Here is an 18767-nt window from a genome sequence, read left to right as displayed (position 1 = left end):
TGCTATGAAAATTTTAATATCCTTACTTAATGAAAAAGTCATATTCAGGAATTTTCTATTTTTAAAATTATATTAGTAATACATGAACACTGCTTTCTTGCTGTGAAATATTAAAACAGCACAACAAACCAACAATATATCTTAGAAAATGATGTCAGTACCAACTGAACTATCTCATACTTATCAATTCTATGTAATATTCTGCGGTATGGGTGAACCATAATTCATTCAATCATTCCCCTATTGATAGGCATAGAAGTTGTACCCAGTTTCTCTCTTATCAAGTCAATATTCAATAAATATTCTCCATCATGGATGATTGTACACAAGTGCAGTATTTCTTTTGGATAGATAAAAATGTATGTGGAAATTTTTGGGTGGCATTCTGGATTTTAATTAGCATCATTAAATTGTCGCTCCACCAGATCATACCATTTCTGTACTAACACCACCACCACCATGTGAGAGGGTCTATTCCCTTACACATTTTACAAACTGTTACACAACTTAGTTTTCATTCTTATGGAGTATTCACCTTAATTAGTATGTTCTTATCCCAATTATTATTCACATTTTCATAAGATTATTATCCATTTGTAGTTTCAGTTTGATTTATTTATTTTGCCCAGTTTAAAATCTAGTAGTTTCTTCTTTAGCAAATGGTCCCTTATATCTTGGGCATCAATGTTTTGTTGGTTATATGTGTTGTGATATTTTCTTTCTTTTTTTCTAGTGTTTTTAATTAGTCAATATATTGTTCATAGAACAGAAGTTTAAATATTTCTATGATATTGGATCTTTTATAGTTTCTCTTTCAGGTTTCTGTTTTTGGTGTTCCTTACAAATCTCTGCCCTGCTCTGAAAGCATAAATATATCCTTGAATAATTTTACTAATATTTGTTAGAGTTTTGAGTTTTATGTTTACTATGTGAACTATCTGAAAGAACTGTGTGTAATGAAAGACAGAATCTCTTCTTTTTTAATGACAGACAAGTATCCACATACTAGTTTACTGCCTACTCCAAACATTTCCAACTAAACTGGATGGTGGATATTTTAAAACCTAAATTCAATAGTATATAGAGTTCCCCTTCGAGAAGCTCTAATTCATACCTGATGGCTATGTATAGGTACAGTGCTGTTTTATTATACTTCCTGACTCTTACATAGCCTTGTTTCTTGTCTATATTGTGGTTTTTTATTCTGAGCTCATGTTTATTGAAACTTTAGCTCTGAGACTTTATTGAGGCCCAGTTGAACGTATATTCCTCCAGAGAGATGTGTATTTTGCTTCTACAAACTGCAACTGGGTCCACTATATATTAGTATTAAAATTCCTTAATAGTTTTTGTCCATAATATAACTAAAAGTTACAGGCTCCATGTTCTGACACTATGTTCCCATAGGACATTATGCTGTCATTAGGGATAGGGAGTGAAGATATTTAAGCGCTGACTCAAAAGTATTGTGACTTATGACGTAAAATAGGTTTGGAGGTGGTGCATCAAATTCTTCCCTGATGTTTATGAAAAACAACAGTCTTACCAAACCACTGGAGAGTGGCTACATATCCCTTAATAAATCTGGAACTATGTAGAATATTAAGTGCTGAAATGTTAGGCCCAAACAAAACAAAATGAGTTTTACCTCTTATGTCTGGCAAAAACTGAATTTTTAAAAATAAGTGGTCTTCAAAAAATGGAACTGGCTTTTTGCCTTAGGCAATACAAAGTTATGTGGTATTTTTCAGGAAGTCCTGAGACCCTCTGGCCGGGACTCTATGTCCTCTTCTAAAACCTCATATACTATTTCATCAGTTTGGAAGTTGAAAATTAAGCACTGTGACATGCAGAATTTATTCATAGAACATTATTTTAGCCCATCCCCATATTTATAGATGTGAAAAGAAAGCTAAATATAGTAACACGTAGCTCCTTGCAAATGTAACGTCACAAAGATAAAAGTTCATGTGCTATTATTTGTTTCACATTTATTATTAATAAGTCATTATTCTTATAATTCATCATGGACACCAGATATTCTAAAAGAGCATGTGAAGCCATTATAAATGAAATAAAAAATTATGTTTAAGGATTAAATATTTATAATTAATTTTTATTTCAAATCAGTAAGATACTTTGAATATTAAATGTCCATAACAAACTGTGTGGAGATAATACATATTTTAAATAAAAGTATTTGGCTGAAAACCTGAAAATATAAATGCCTAACAAACTTCATACTGTTGGGCCCTGTTTCCTTGAGTCCCCCGTGTGGAGCCGCAGCCACCAGCCTCAGTTGCGAGATGTAAGAGCAAAGCAGGTCTTTATTGCTAGTTCGAACTAGGGTGCCAGTGGCCCATCAAAACACAGGACTCGGTCTGAGACCCTGAACAAAGTTCCCTTTTTGCTTTTATACTGTAGCAAAAAAAAAATAGGTGGGGGGGGGGGTACTGTGACCTTACCTGATTGGCTGAGGAGGGTTGCTGGGCAAGGTTTCTGCGGGAATGGGCGTGGCTTGAGTGGGAAACTCAAAATGGGGGACACAAAACAAAATGGAGGGACATAGTTATTCAAAATGAAAGACACAAAATGGAGGTAGGGGTCAGGTAGGGGCCACAGCTATTCAAGATGGCAGACATAAAATGGAGGCAGGGGTCATGTATTCAAGATGGGGGACACAAAATGGAGTGGAGACAGGGGTTAAGCTAACCTTCCAGGGGTCCCAAAATACACCTTGAAAACTGGATTCTTAAAATCTGCCAAGTAGTTAACACACTTGGTAGCTTCTTTTCCTCTCCCCATACCTGGGCATATATAGTGCTTAAGATCGTCTCTAGAACGTTATTTTTCTATCATGGTAAATCAGACAAATACTCCATTCTTCAAATTTTGTAAACATTGTTGAACTACATCAATAAACATTCGAATCAACTCTGAAGAACAGAAATCAAATCTTTCCTTTTCAGTCAAATCATCCTGCTTAACCTGGCAGCTGAGCTTAATTAACTTGAATTGTTTCACCCCCAACTCAGAATGTAGAACCTTCTCTGCCCCCAGCTTACGGGGATGTAAGGCTATTTATTGAGAGGACCTGCGGAGCATCAAGTCTGTGGAGGCCTCCCTACCCCACCCCCAGTACCGTACTTCCAGGGCGCCATCAGGATCTTGCTGGACCCCCCCAGGATCGTCGCCCCTCCTCTCATTCCTCCCTCTCACACGTGCCTTCTTTCTTCTCCCGCTCACCTCCCAGTCACGCTTTAAAATTAGCCAAGAAAAGAAAAGTCCGCCCTTGTGGGCGGGGAAGCGGGTGCATCCTGGGCGTCGCGCTGCCGCAGCCCCGGCCATCTTCCGGTGCTGAAGCCCGTCTAGGAACCGCCTCTCGTCCTCACCGGAAGCTGCTCAGGACCCCCCGGACCCTCTCGCACCCCGGGCGTCAGCACGCGTGCAGAGGACCCGTGGGCGGCGCTCGGGGAACGTTTGCGGAATTAACGGATGTTGCTGCGTCTCCGCTCTGAGTTGGTTCCGACTCCAAAAAAGTCCCTTGATACCTGGATTCTAGCTACTTCTCAAAAGCCTCCTAGAACTCTCTATCTCTGTTATTGTTTCCTCTTTTCTTCCTCCTTCCCTGTTTCTGTCTGTCCGCTTTCCTTCCTCCCTGCCTCTCTTCACCTTCCTTTCTGTTCCTTCTTCCCGTTCATCCCGAATCACTGCCTCAAAGGGCAGGGTTCACTTAGTCATCTCTGACCCCGCGTGACCGGTTTCCTCGTCCTCAAACCCAGCCAGGATCGCACCTGCCGGCCGGCTTGCCCAGCGCGGACCTCCCGCGCGCACGGGCCTCTCACGCCGCCTCTGGAGGACCGACGCCGCACGAGCCGTGCCAACCGGATGGACACAGCGTCAGCTGATGACGCGCGGTCGCTGGGCTTCACCTGCGCACCAACATCCTGATTCCAAGCCTATCACGTAACGCCGTTCTCGCGTCCCTTCCCCGAGAATAACCGCCCCCTGGTTAGGCTCCCGTGTTCGGGCTGCCAGTCTTCAGCCAGCGCCGGGATTCTGCCTGAAAGACTCGCCGCCTGTGTGGGCCTGTCCTCTGGAGACCAGGACAGAGCAACCAGTTCCCCAGATACACGGGACTCCTGCTGCGGAACAGAGGGAAGAGCGGTTCCACGCACACTGCACTGGTGCCCGCGGTCAAGTGCAAGGCTTTTACTGAGGTGTATCTTTCATCTGCTTCAAGTAACTACACAGGAACCAGCAATAGAGTTGGTCCAGTCATGGAGCCTGGCATCACCAGGAAGGATTCAGCCTCAAATCTGCCTGGACAGATTTGCCTTTAACACATGAAAAAAAAAAAAAAAGATTATGACTTCGTATGCTTTTAAGAATGAAGAAAAAGAGAAAAACATTTTATTCAAGACTCTACTTAAATGTCACCTTTCTGTTGTGGCTGATCATGACCCATCCTAATGAAAACTGCAAATCTGCACCATGCCCACCCCCTCTATCTTGGTCTATATTTTCTGGAGTACTTAATACCTTCTGACATGTAATTTACTTCTTCACTGTTTTTATTGTTCATGGTGTGTTTCTCCCTGTTAGAATGCAAATTATACAAGGGCAGAATTTTCCTTTTTTCTCCTTTTCTGTCTGTTTCATTCATCGGTGGCTTCAAGCACCTAGAATACAATCTGGCACATATAGGTACTCACAAAATACTTGCTAAATGAATAAATGGACAGGTGAAAATAGCACATCAAAAATATTCTCTAGTAATAATATACATTTCTGATTCTACCATCAGAATACTTATGTGATACTGAGTTTTTTTTCAACTGCAAGGAGGTAACATAAATACATGGGTTTCAAGAGAGATATTTATATTTGTTGTTCTCTTTCTTTGATGGCATCATGTTTTAAAATTAAGCATGACCGTGCAAGGCTCAAAATGAGTTCCTGGGATTTTGATTATTAATCAATGGAACTTTTCCAGCATTCCAAGGGGCTGATTTATGGCCACCAAGTGAAAGACCTCATGAATAGACCTTTCATTACAGTTCCCTTAGAATAGCAAACTCCCAGCTGCCCCTTCGAGTAGAGCCCATGATTTAACTCTGGAATTTGCTTTGACTCACTGCCTGTAAAAGCGACTGAAAGGAACACGTGGAGTCAGTGAAACACTGCAGGTGAAACCTCCTAAGAAAGAAAGAAAAACAGTCCCAAACTGAGAGAGCCGATCAAACCTATCAGAGACTTTTGATACGGTGAAAGGATTCTTCACTTTGTCAAGGGCATCATCTCAGGATTATTTTAAATGGTGATTCACGGACAATATTTTTACTAACGAAATGTCTCCTCTGTGAATTAAAATAACTTGGCTGTTTTACAGAAGACTTTCAGGGGCATGAAGGAAGGAAGCAAGTCTGGGAGCAGGCAATGTTGGGGGTCTCAGGTCCCATGTGGTCTTTGTCTAGAGACTTGGGCTAAAAGCCTGTCCTCTGAGTCTCATTAGAGAGAACAAATCAGTCAGATAAGAACAAATGGTGCCAGTGGCCTTCGCTGGAGCTGCTCTGTGACAAAATGTCTGATTGATTTATAAGTTTCCAAAGGAAGCCTTTTTTTTTTTTTTATCAAAGGAATGGTTCTGTTAATTTTAAAGTATCCTGCTACTGCATTTCATTCCACATTGTTGACCTTAGGTATTTAGAGAACGCTTCGCTTCCTGACCTGAGAGGATTCACATTCCCAAGGCAATTAAGTTCCAAAGAAGATGCTATAGAAAAATGCTTAGCCTCACAGTAGACACGTGCATCTGTTCCTATCGTAAAACCATTGGTTTTCAGTGCGCTGAAAAGAGAGCACAGACATTAGCTCTTGAGTGCAATCGTTTTACTTTGTGGGTTATTGCTACTTATTTATTTTGCTGACCTGAATTCTCTTTACATTTATCCACATACGTTTTAATAAAGGTGTATTTGCAGAGAAAGGACAATGTAGAGTGAGTAGCTAGTGCGGATTTCCCTTCCTCTGAGAAGGGTGGACCCTGAGTTCTTTGGAGAAATGACATTTGCTAAACCTGTCCTGTCCAACACAGCGACTGTTTACATTTACATTAATTACAATTGAATAAAATCAGTAAGTTGCTCCACCTCAGTAGCTACTTTTCAAGTGTTTAATAACCACTAGTGGTTAGTGGCTAGTAGCACATTGAACAGTACACATGTGGAACACTGCTATAACACAAAAAGCCTTATTCTAACATGTCTGATTTTAAACAAAAAAGACATGGAAATAACAATCACACACCAATACATATATTGCATATATGTCACCAGTTTAGAAAGCTTAAAAGCTGAAAGGATCCCACCATTTAAAGAGCAGAAGAAAATTTAAAAGAACAGAACGCTCAGCTGGTTTTGTAAAATCTGTCAGAGGAAGTGAATGGCTATTATAAGCATAAAGAATGAATTTAGCCTTAATGGCACAGAATAAACAGAGAAATACAGCAGGTAATTTCTAAGGTTTATTACAAAAGCCTTGAAAGAGTGAGTTTGAATGTATCATGTATCTGTTAGCATTTCACATGTTGATGACTTAGAAGATTAATGTTATAATTATGGTTTAGAGAATAAAAGTGAAAAGCAGGTGATTGCCTTACTGAAAAATCCCAAGTAAACTTGATGAGCATTACCTGATCACCTGTGTTACTCAGTGCAGCCCTTGACCTGGAATTTTTCAGCAGAAAAAAACAGAATTTTTACTTTACATACAGATAAATCAAATGTAAGCAGATCAAACCATGGAAATCAGTACCTAACTTGAAATACTCATTTTTCCAAATTGCTAATTTAAAAATATCTAAAGGAAATTCCACAAATAAAATTTTTAAATTACTACAATAGTCAAACTATTTATATGGATTTAGTTTTTCTCTCATATCTATGGCTTCACCCAAATTTGTCAAGTTATGGATTTGTCATGTGGTGGGATTGCAAATTGGTGCGGCCACCAATTTGCAGTATGGAGGCTTCTCAGAAAATTAAAAATAGAAATGCCATACAACCCAGTATTTCCACTTCTGGGAGTTTACCTGAAGAAAACAAAATCACTAATTTGGAAAGGTATGTGCACACCTATGTTTACTGAAGCATGATTTACAATAACCAAGATATGGGGCAGCATAAGTGTCCATTGATAGATGAATGAAGAGGATGTGTTACATATATGCAATGGAATATTACTCAGCCACAGAAAGAATGAGCTTGTCACCTGCAACAACATGGATGGACCTGGAGAGTAGTATGCTAAGTGAGATAAGTCAGACAGAAAGAGGAATATGATACGGTTTCACTTACATGTGGAATCTGACAAATAAAAAAATGAACAACCAGACAAAACAGAACTGGATGCATAAACACAGGGAGCAGATGGTTGGTTAGCATGGGGGTGCTTGGGGGTATGAAATAGGTAAAGGGGATAAAGACGTATAGAATATTATAATTATATACATACATATATATATAACTACAACATAATATTAATATAAAATAAGTCACAGGGATTACAGCATAGGAAGTACAGTCAATGACATTGTAATATCTTTACATGATGTTAAGTGTATTTATTGTGGTGAGCTTTTAGTAATGTATACAATTGCTGTGTTGTACACCTGAAACCAATCTTATGTTGTATATCAACTATACTTCAATAGAAATATTTATTCAAATGAGCCAAGTCTTCCTAGAATCCCTGGAATGACTGACCATGAGAGTACATCCCAAAGAAATGTGAATGGAATGCCCCACTCTGCACGCAAAGAACTGTGTTGTATCTGATCCCAATACATCGGTGAGGAAAGTGGAGCAAACCAAGTAAGGGGTGGTGGAAGCTATTAAACCCGGCCTGGGAATGGACAGTCGGGCATAGAAAGGGTTCCAGGGGAGCCCAGTGCCTTTCTGTGGTGCTGCCCAGATCCTGCAAGTTGAGGATGAAAGGCGGGAACTCATCCAACAGCCATTGCTATTCCTAAACCCTGAGATGGAATTAGCAATTTACATCGACTTTACTAACTTCCACATATGCAGACTAGGTTGCTACATTTGACTGTTTATGAAAGAGTTATAAATAAATACTGCCTTTAATTACGAAACTTGAGACTATTGAAGACATTTAACTAGTATGTGAGGCTATCACAGTCACTCATGTAATCACCATATTTTATTCAGACACAATGTTGATCTTCTTGGAATAAATTTTCTCTTTGTAGCAGAAGAGCAGCGTCAGTCGTGTATACTCAGATCATGCAGGTTTGTCAAGCGTAGATACAACCTGCCGAAGTTAACTGTAAGTATTAAAAGAGCTTATATATTGTCCCACCACAGACAGAAACCGGGGGGCATGATGGAAGAATTAACAGGCTCCCATAATAGAAGAAGACTGTCTTTTAAAAGTAGCGATAATAAGAATTAGAGGCTTTAGGCAATGTACAGAAAAATAAAAGTTAGCCGCTATGCTCATCCATAGACCAATTTTCCCACCCTATGTTTTTAAGTTTAGAACTTCATATTTTTGGTATACCTGGATGTTCAAGTCTGAGGTCACTCTTAAATCTATATCTTGACACTAAGTAATAGTTACCTTCTAGAATGTCTTTTCTAGGCTTGTGATTTAAAGAGGTTTTTAGAACACTTTGCATGGAAATCAAAGAATACACAGGAGAGAAGTAAGATGAGTGGAGTTGTTTACCTCATGTAACTTTGATCAGTTTGCCAACCTCATATTTGCCTCTCTATGCAAAGATCTCCACAGGTCAGCACCATCAGAACATAAATCATTCCATAAAGCTTCCTTTTTACGGCCTCTGCTAATCTAATTCTTTTGCATTCAGCCAAGTGCACATAAAGTTTAATCACAGACCAGAGACATGTCGAGTGAATGCCTCAAGACTGATACTAATCATATTAGGATATCAATTGGGCATGCAAACATGAATTGAAAATGAAAACTAAAGAGATTGAGACCCCAGGTCACATGTATTTTAAAATCCGTGCCCAGTTCATCATTAGCAAACTCCCACCCTGGACCTCCCACTCCAAATTACGTACTTCTGTAAAACGACGGGAATGACAATGGGCTACATCATATATAAATTATCCTGAGGCTCGGTCCGTGCTGTCAAAGAGTGAGTGTAGCTTCTCAAACTTTAAGGTGCAAAGGAATCATCTGAGCAGTTTGTTAAAATACAGACTCGATTCAGTAGGACTGCTGTAGGGCCTGGAATTCGCATTGCTAATACACCTCCCGGTGATGCCGACAACGCTCTGAGTCAGACGGCTCTCTGAGTACCTGTAAAGCAGTGTGTCATGTGCTTCCCCATATTGTAAACTGTCATTTTCCATAGACTATTCTGTACCGTTTATGTTCACTGGCAATTTGACAGTTGGATATATATATATATATAATATATATATATATATATATATATCAAATGACAGCCTAAAATTTTCATAATTATGATTGTTATAACAAACATCACAAATAATATAATATGCATTACTTGTCTAAAGTAGAAAAATCCAGAATGTGACTAATCAGTAATGATAAATGATATCTGCATTTTCCACCAAATTAGTTATTTTTTGCACCTCTGTCATAATTGAAAATCATATTAACAGTGCAATTTTTAACATGTGAGCTATCAACATTTTAATGACATTTGTAAAACATTAATCAAATTTACGAGGTTTTCCCCTAAATTTTGACAGTCTCGTGTTACTTTTTATTCTGAATTCATTAAGCATATTTAGTTTGTCTAAAAAAGATGCTGAAGACATTTACTTTTGTTTTTTGCAACTGACAGTTACTTACATTTTTTATCCTTTTATTATTCCTCAGACAGAAGGATAAATATTTTTCCTTTCTTTTCAGGAAAAGGGAAAGGAAAAGCCAGATGATGGTCAAATGCATTTTTCTAAGATCTTAATACTGAAAATGCTTGTTTTACAGGTTTATAATCAATTAAAATATATTTATTTAGCTTGTAAAATTAAATATAATAGAGATATAGTATTTAAGCATACCTTTACTCTTCCTTATGTTTCTTGTGCTATATTCAGTCATCTTCCTTATTAATTTTTAAACAGAATCTTTACATATTTTATTTATTAACCACTCATGTTGTACAATGTACGATCCCAAGAAATCACATGAAAATACTATGCTAACCTGTAAAGATGTGTCTGTGACCCCTTTCAGGTGACGTCTTGTCAGAAGACGTCTGCATGCCTTCCTTGTCTGACTCTTTCACGGAATCATTGGCCTGGCTCCCAGGGTGACTCCTAAATGTTGGTGAACACAAACTTCTCTCAATTTCCACTTCCTGTTAGAAGACATGAAAGGGATGCATGTTAAAAGCTATCAGTGGGAAACAGATGTGGTTCTCAGGGGATTTGTAGGCAGGATAAGAGGGAGGGCGTTTCAGTGAGTGAAGGTTTCCACATGCTTCAGGTAAAATTTTGATAACTTATCCAGTAACTGCAAACACCTATATGAAGCTTCATTTACTTTCCACCACCAGGTCCACTTCTGAATTAGCTTTTCTTTCATGTGGGTTTCCTTGCTCTCATAAAAGAGAGAAGGTGGAAATAAGGGTCATAATACAATGTAATATATGTTAATAGATGCAGCTTCCTAAGGCCAGAGAAATGTCCATGAGGGATTTCAAAAAATAGCAAAATATCAACATTACACACAGACAGAAAGAAATGAGTTTTTAAAAAATGTCATGTTCCCTCTATGATGATGTTAGTAATTACAGAGCTCCCAAATTACAAACCTGTTCAGTCACCATACAGTAAGTACATTTTGTCCATTCATAAATATTGTAAAATTACTTTTTTGAGATAAAGGTTTCCCAAAGGAAAAAAGCATAAAGGATATTTCAAATATAGGGAGTCTAGTGTTCCTTATTTTATGATTCAGTAACATAATCTAATAAGACAAACCAGGTCAATTAAACTAGTTATTTTGAATCTTAAGAATTGCAAAACTGTAAGTAAATGAGCCATGACAACTTGATAAGCAAATTTTTAAAAATCAAGTAATATGTTGAAAGTATTTTCAATAGCCACTCATAATTTTTAGATTTTTGTTCATGAGGTATTTTCTAACAACAGCTGTTCAAGCAATGATATCATGAATTGCTCTTCACTTTTGTTACATTTTAAATACACTGGCATGAAAAAAGTCGAGTTTGAGAGACGGCTAATCACTCGAAGCTGGTACTTTTTCTATGTCTGTGATATGACTGGAAAAGGCAAGACTGATAGAAATACAACCCCTTAACCTGTTAGCAAAGTTATGTTTTCTAATTTTCACACTCATATACTATATACGTACATTGTATATGACTAGAAAATATTTGTATGGGTTTGATCATCTCAACTTTAAACACCCTCCTAAATATATGATGCATATTACATTTATTGTTGTGATATTTAAATGGAACTAAAAACATGTACAGAAGAAAAACAGGAGATAAAGTTGCCATATTTTTCAGAGCATTGTCTTTAACATTTGTATTTCCAACTATTATCAAAAACTCCAAAGCGTTCATTAACAGTAGTGGTGTTTTATGTTGTTGAGACACAAAATCAGGAATGCCACAGCACGTGGGCGTGAGCTTCTATGCTCGTGAACACGCATAGGATCCGCACTGCAGTTCATTCTGGTGTCCTCTCTCCGGCTGCCACCCAAGTCAGTAAAGGGACTACTATAAAACAGATGTAGTCTTTTTGTCTGCTTTTGTTTCAGCAACCTAATCCCACTCCCAGCATAAGCAAAAATAAAATAAGATAAAGAGAAATGAAGATGCTTAAAAAGCAGTGATTCTTCAGAAAATTTTTGTGTTCACAAAGGGTGGAATGTTGAGCAGAGTCCATGGATTTGACTAATGATGTAAAAGTATCATCTCTCCATGTCCTAGAGGAATATGGAAATGTGATTTGGTGAAATTGTTCAAGCAAATAGTTCAGCCACTGATGACAACTCATAGTGTGTTGGTATTGTCAACTTTGAATTTACAAATATCAAGAGTGCCTCATATACTGAGGCAGTAAGGGACCCTACAGGCAGTCCACATATGAATGTAGCAGACCTGTTTCTAAGCCCCAGTCATCAGATCCAAGTCCTCCTGTGGCAAGTTCCTTAGGACCCTGACAATAGGTAAGGAGGGGCCTGTGTAGAGACACAAAAGAACTTCTTAGATGAGGTTGAACTGAGCTGCCTCTAATCACAGCGGTGATCTGCTCCAATCTCTTTAAATCTGTTGTGTTCCTACAAAAGATTTACTTTGAATAAGTATCTGTAGACTTAAACAAATGCACAGCACACCAGTTTAGAGGGAAAAATGCAGCACTTGGTGATGAGAAACTTCGAGTCCACCCTCCCTCCACCAGTTATCAGCTTCATGGCCTTGTGCTGGTCACTTGATATGTCTGGGACTAAGTTTTCTCATATGTTATGTGAAGAGATTTAGTCACTGAATATCTAGCATTCAACAACCAGCCATTTGTAGTGGACTTTTATTTGAAGTGAGACAAAATAAAAAAAGACTGTTCATCTTTCACTTCCAGCCTACTGAGGGAGACAGAGTTATAAAGTGCATAAATCAAAGTAAATATCCAACCATCCATAGATCAGGAAGGGGAGACACATGAATTCTTAGTACCTGAAATGGGGGAATTCACCTAGTGAGGAAGGTCATGCAAAGCTCCTCTGAGGAAAATATCTGTGGCTAATATTTGAAGGATAAATGGAGTTTAACTAAGTGAAGAACTTTCCAGGTAGAAAGAGTAATATGCAAATGTACTGGGCTGGGAGGAAGCCCAGGGAATAGACGAGTGGCCAGAGGGGGACCTGAGGGAGAGCCCGGCGCTGGGCGACCCGCCCAATGCCAGATCAGAGAGGGCGCAGAGGCCGTGTTAGCTGTTACGGTCTTAGTCCAACGGGGCGTGCCTGAAGAAATGTAAGTGAGTGTGTGCGTGTGTGTGTGTGTGTAAATGTGCACACATGGAATAATCAGGTCTGCAGTGTGAAAAGCTCAGTCTACTTCTAGAGTAGGTTTTCTGAAACTTGGCACCATTGACATTTTGGAGCAGATAATTCTGTTTTGTGGGGACCAGTTCTGTGCATGGAAGGATGTTTAGCGGCATTCCCCACTAGACACCAGTACACTACTCCCAAATTATGACAATCAAAAGTGTGTTCAGACATTGCCAAATCTCTCACAGGGAACAAACTGACCCCGTTTGAGAGCCACCACTCTAGAGTAGGCTAGACTGGAGGAAAGTCAAATATACAAGGGGAGATCAGTCGGGAGCCTACGGCAGTTCTCTGGGCAAACGATGGCCACTTTGCACAGAGGTGGTGCTGGACATAGATGTAAACTACATTGCAAGCTATTTAGGATGCAAAACTGAGAAGGCTAGGTAATGGATTGAACCTCAGGTTTGAGAGAGAGAGAATTTCATTTTTCTTCCTGATATAAACAACTAAAGGAATTGTGATACCATAAGTAACATCAGAGCGCCAGAAGAAGACTAGATCGGGAGAAAAGACAGATCATGAGTTGGCCACCAACATGCCCAAAAAGCAGGATGTGCAGCCCCGGAGCTTAGAACAGAGACCCTAACTGAAGGAGTGATTTGGGAGTCATCAGCCTTTCAGTGACGATTGAAACTGGACGTGGATGAACGTGCTTCAAGTGTCATGAGGAACTAGTTCAGAACCAGGTCTTGAAAAACTCTGACCTTTAATACTTTGGCAGGAGCAAAAGCAGACAAGAAGGAAGATAATCGGAAGGGAAGACTATCCTTCACAATAGTGAACTCTTGCTGAGAGCGTGAACTTAATAAGGACTCAAACTCCTTTGAGTTTAGCGATGTGGATATAAACTGTTGAGCAAAACTGTTTCCGTGCAAGTAAAAAGGCTGGGAGGCCGACTGAGGTGGGCGAAGGATCGCTTGGAAGATGGTGAATGTAGATGATGCCCTGTGTAGTTTAGTGGTGAAGTGGAGGAAAGAAACAGCAGTAACTTGAGAGTCTTGTGTTTTGTTTAGTTTCATTTTAAAGGGAGAGACTTGCCTATGTTGAAAAGCCAAGTGGAAGGATTTAGGAAGAGGGACAGGTTTCACTGCACAGAGTAGAGAAGGAAAAAATCAGTGATGTGAAATTCTTGAGAGGTGCAAGAAGATGGAACCAAAAGCATACACAGAAATACAACCCAAAGGTAAAAGGACAGACAACATTCCTGTTGTCTCCGAGGAGAAGGATGTGGAAATGAAGTAGATAGAGATGATCTGTGTGCTTGGTAGCTTGATAATAAGTACATTCCAGTATGAAATCATCTATTTCCCTTGGTTAGGAAGTGAGATCTAGTGAAAATGGGAAGCATATTTAAAGAGAATGAAGAACGTTTAATTTCATTGCCATGAAGGTGGGAAAGCGGGGTGAGCAGGCAGAGACGGCCACCGTGGCTAATGCAACTTTGGGAGCCCATTGGAGGTCGGTGATACTAAATTTACAGGGTTACTAGTAGAGCTTGCTGAGTGACTTTGTCTGAAAATTCTCCACAGTTTACTTTAGGCAATGATAGCTGACTTCAGCCAGGTAGATTTTGTGAGGAAAAAGAAAAAAGAAAATGTGTGTGGTAGGGTAGGCTGAGGTGGGGGAGGGGACAGGTACACAGCAATTTAGGTCACTGTCACGAGAAGTAAGAGTGTGATTGAAATGGTAACACCATGGGATGTAAGATGGAGTAAAAAGGGTGGATGAAGACAGAGAAAGGATCAACAGACTGGAATCCTGGTGAGTTGAAAGAATCCCTGTCCTGAGAATACTTGGCAAAGCAAATTGGACAGAGAGGTGATGGAGATGTTTGCTTTAGTGATTTGGGAAGTAAAACAGTTATAAGAGCCAGGGTGGCGTTGTGACCAAGAGGAGAAAGACATTAAATCAGAGGAAAGCTAGGAATTCAGAGGCTATGATGGTATCTCTGGATAATGTAAGGACTTAAGACAGAGAAAGACTGTAAGTGTCAACATCCCTGGAAAACAAGGGGACCTTAATTAAAATTTAATAAATAACAGTGTTGAAGTTGGACAAGTGGGTACACTTGACTGGTATGAAACTCAAATGAGCAGAGCAGGTTTTTTAGTAAAAGAGTAGGAAAGGAGGGGTTAGGAAGAAGAATGGCCTCATGGGAAACTCACATTCAGTATGTCAAAACTTAATTCTCTGCCAGCCCCTCAAAAATGGAACCCAGGCACCCCTTTTAAAGCAAGGTAACTGTTGTCCTTTTTCAGTATTTCCATGGAAGAGTTCAGTTTCACTTCACAGGTGCAACGTGTACTAGGATAAACACGGGAGTACATGTGGGATTCCCTGTGGCTTCCATCCCGAGTAGTGCGGGCCCCAAACTGAGGGGGTTCAGAGTGTTTTCAGGGTAGAGCCGAGAAGATAGAGGAGGCATTTACAGAAGAAGGTGAAGGTACAGAGGAAGTTGCTGATTATGGAAAAGTAATTCCAGCAGCTCTGGCTTAAATAGTTTCTAACTATAAAATCTCTCAATAATGTCTACAGTCTTTTCTAGCTTTAAGACACCTTGAAACCAGGAAAGCAATGGAAAATAGGGGGAATTTAAACTTAAAAGAGAATGAGATAATTTTTTATTATTTATGTGTACCTTTTTCTTTAAAACAATGTGAATTACAATCCTAAAAGATAAAAAATATATTTTTTAAAAAATATGAGAATGGAAAATGCCAAGCTGTAATCATGATCTAGCATCTACCTGCACAAGAGGCCATGGAACTATGCAGGATCACCTAAACTGGTCAGAACGTCTCACCAGGCATTTCAAAAGAAAGTGGTTTGCTCATTACCTTCTATTTTTTCATCTCAGTATGAATCCATGAGTGAAAAGGTTACTGAGGTTAAAGGGGATAGAAGATGAGCATGGACTAATACAATGAAAATGTTTGGACTGGTCTATATGTAAAATGCTGAGCAGCTTGTGTACATCCCAGACTCAGTGTGTCCTTGCTGTTAGAGAAACACAAATATTGAAATAGATAATCATAGGAAATTTTATGCCAACATAAAGACAAGGCCAAAAAAAAAAAAGGGAAATTACCGAAATACAAGAGACGAGAGAAGAAGTCTCCACATAACTAATTCTGCTGTACTAATGGACAAAGAGAACTCCAGTCTTGGCTTGAACAATTCAGGAATGAATAACTCCCTTGTTTGTTCATTCCTTTGAAGTTTTACAATCCTTTTTACCCAGGTCCTTTTCTAGAAGCTTTACCTCCTCCCTCTGTATATTAAAAGCATCTGTTTTGGCATAACCCAACTCAGTGTGGCCTCATCTATAAAGCTCCTTAAATCATTCCATTCTGCACTCATCTTCCATTCATTCAAAATATGCTTGGATATTTAATATGTCTCAGGCATGGTTCTAGGCACTGTGAACACAAAGATGAGCAAGACGCGGGTTAGGTCCTCAACAAGCTCATAGTCTAGAGGCAGAGAAAGATGTACAATATGCAGGCATCCACATCCTTTGGGATTTTTTAAACATATAAAATATACTTAGACATAAATGAAATTGAGTTTTAGAAGTATGATTATGAATCATTTTTTAATATTAAGGTTTAAAAACGGTCTGGCAAACAAGTAGTGACTCCATAGCATCTTACTATGCTGATGGACAGTGACTGCAGTGCGGTGTGTGTTGGGGGGTACTTGATAATACAGGATGTAGTAATTACAATGTTGCTCATGTGAAACCTTCATAAGACTGTATATCAATGATACCTTAATCAAAAAAATGAGTCTGGCAAAAAAAAAATTATAATATGCAGGCATCCTGGACACACACATGGAGGATTCATGGAAGGTAGGGTTTTAGAAAGCGTCCTGAAGAAGGTTATGTCAGAGCTGAATCACGCGCTGGAGCTGAGCCCCACCCTGTAGGTAACAGGAATCCTTGAAAATGAATTAATGGACGTGACAAGAGCGGATGTGTGAAACAGGGATATCTGTCAGCTATATGAAAAATACATAACAATAGGATATGACGGCAACATCTTATATAGTAAGTATAGTAAGGAGTTCATTAAAATGTCCTATTAAGAGACAGAACAAGACCACAATAGGTGAGTGAGAAGGAGAAATGAGAGAGAGCACATTAAAAAGTCTATAGGCATAAAATTAGTAATTTGTAAGATAAAGATAGTGGAGGAGTGGAAGAAATCTAGCATAACTCACAGATATTCTAATTTGGATGTTCTATGAAATTAATAAAACAGGACGAATCTTCCCTAAACCAATCAGTGCCTCAGAAAGGCCAATTCCAGGTTCTCTGGTGGCCCCACCACATGGAGCAAAGTGGTCTAGGAGGGATCCTGGGAGATGAAGCACATGCCACCCCCTCAGTTTTGAGGCGCCACCTCTCTGGATGGGAGCCGCAGGGAGGGCCACCTATACTCCTCTGTTTCTCCAGGACTCATTTCACACATGAAAGGGAAATGAACTTTTCCACGGACATACTGCTAATGAACAACAGTTGCTTTAAAAATGATCCCCAGGTTTCATTTCACTGTAGCAAATTAAGTTTCTGACATGTGGAATATGAGTTTTCCCTGAAATATCCAGATGAAAATATCCAGGAGGCAGCTAGAGTTCTCAGAAAAGAAGTCTATGCTGGAATGAAAGATCTGGGACTCCTTAGCAAGAGGTGACAGTTACAATAGTAAGAGCCTATTAAAGCGCCCAACTAGAGTATGCTGAGTAAGTGCAGACAGCTGAGGAAAGAACTTCACCGGCATTTCAGGGACAGGCAAAGGAAGACTATCTGGGGAAGGCAGTGGAGGAGGGATGGGCAGAAGTGGGGCCACCCCAAGTCCACGCGGTGCCTTGTGTGAATTAGCAAAAAGGTGTCTCTTGCTCAAGACACTTAGTCCATCTGTCACAAAGTTGGCCTAATACAATGATGTTGTTAGACCAGAACACATTACTGCCACCTGCTGGAAAGTGTCGTGATAGATACACCTCACTACCTTCTGATGTGCCCCCTTTCCCCTCTTTCTGATGCGTGTGACTTTGAGCAGCTTACAACCTGTACAACTATATGTAGGTGCCAGAAGCAGCCGAGGAAGAGTGAAAGTAATAAATGCCAAGAATGTGGGGATTTTTAAAATGCAACATGGAGTTCAAAGCAAAATAAGCGATGAATAACACCCCCTGGTTTGGACAATTAGGAGGTGATGGAGATGAAACCGCAGATGAAACCGTAGAAAAGAGTTGGTTTGGGAAGGACTGACAATGAGGAGAAAGAGACAATGAAATAAATTCCTATCCTAATCCTGTAGATTTGAATTCTAATAATAACACAATAGCTAGAAAGTATGGAACACTCATTAAGTAGTAGGCACGGTTTTAAGTGCTTTACCAGTATTACACTCATAGAATCACCATTTGAACTCTGTGGGAGGTGTTATTATCCCTATTTTAAAGATGATGAAACTGAGGTTCACAGGAGGAGAGAGGCGAGGGCCCAGATACAGAGGTGGGTGACATGCAGGTGTGCTGGGCGTCGGGAGGAGAGTGCTGCTTCGGGTCCCGAAGGCTGCTCACGGTGAGCTGCGTAAGGAGAGGCAGAGCGCGGTTTCCCCAGAACACTCCATCTGGGTTCAGAAGGCCCG

This window comes from Manis javanica, chromosome 7, assembly GCF_040802235.1.
Source record: "Manis javanica isolate MJ-LG chromosome 7, MJ_LKY, whole genome shotgun sequence".
NCBI classification, from domain to species: Eukaryota; Metazoa; Chordata; class Mammalia; order Pholidota; family Manidae; genus Manis; species Manis javanica.
The sequence above is the reverse complement of the archived record's forward strand: the minus strand, read 5'-3'. Positions refer to the sequence as shown.